This window comes from Hyalella azteca, unplaced genomic scaffold (genome assembly GCF_000764305.2).
Source record: "Hyalella azteca isolate HAZT.00-mixed unplaced genomic scaffold, Hazt_2.0.2 contig3316, whole genome shotgun sequence".
NCBI classification, from domain to species: domain Eukaryota; kingdom Metazoa; phylum Arthropoda; class Malacostraca; order Amphipoda; family Hyalellidae; genus Hyalella; species Hyalella azteca.
In genome coordinates this window covers 2,457-3,206 of record NW_025933568.1, presented here as the reverse complement: position 1 = coordinate 3,206, position 750 = coordinate 2,457, and the positions used below count along the sequence as shown (strand labels likewise).

Below are 750 nucleotides of genomic sequence, written 5' to 3'. Positions count from 1 at the left end.
CCTGGCCACCGACTACGAGACCTACAGCTGCGTCTACGCCTGCGCCCAGGTCAGTGCTGCGGCAGCAGCTGCGCCCAGGTCAGTGTTGCGTCAGCAGCTGCGCGCAGGTCAGTGTTGCGTCAGCAGCTGCGCGCAGGTCAGCTCTGCGTCAGCAGCTGCGCGCAGGTCAGTGTTGCGGCAGCAGCTGCGCGCAGGTCAGTGTCTTTAGCAGCTGCGTTTATTTCTGCTTATTTGGGTTCTAACTTAAAACCTGTATAAAATTGAATTATGCTATTACAGTTTTAAACTTTCGTCGAAAGTAAGCGCGTTGAGGTTAAAGATAATTATTGAAAGTTGAACCATTTCAAGTCTAATAAAACTTTAAAAAACTTTAATATTTGAAAAAACGGGCATGGCAACAACTAAGCAGATGACGGTACATGCTAAAATACGAGTATGTAAGCGATTTTTTATATTAGTGTATTTTCATACGTAGACTCCAGTTTATTTTTACCCCTGATGAATTACTCAATGCTAATTTGCGCGTAGTGTCGACTGATCGGCGGCCGCAGTTCACTAACACGTATAAGATTTTCATGAAGGCTCATTCCTATTAACCCTTTACCGCCTGCCGTGAGTAACCGGGGCCCATACTTTCACAAAAAGGTAAGAGATCGTAAGTTCATCAGCCAATCATTGACGGCCTTTCAAGCAAAATCCACCAATCATAGACAAGAAAATAGAGCGTAAGTACTTACGTTCACTTAGCGA

The 750-nt window shown here is 45.1% G+C and overlaps 1 long non-coding RNA gene across 1 annotated transcript in view; it reads left to right on the top strand.

Moving 5' to 3' along the window:
- Window positions 1-750, top strand: part of LOC108679631 — a 3,198-nt gene continuing 2,448 nt past the window's right edge. The window contains exon 1 of the long non-coding RNA XR_001931387.1: window positions 1-49. This is a non-coding gene — a long non-coding RNA (uncharacterized LOC108679631). The remainder of the gene's footprint in view (window positions 50-750) is intronic.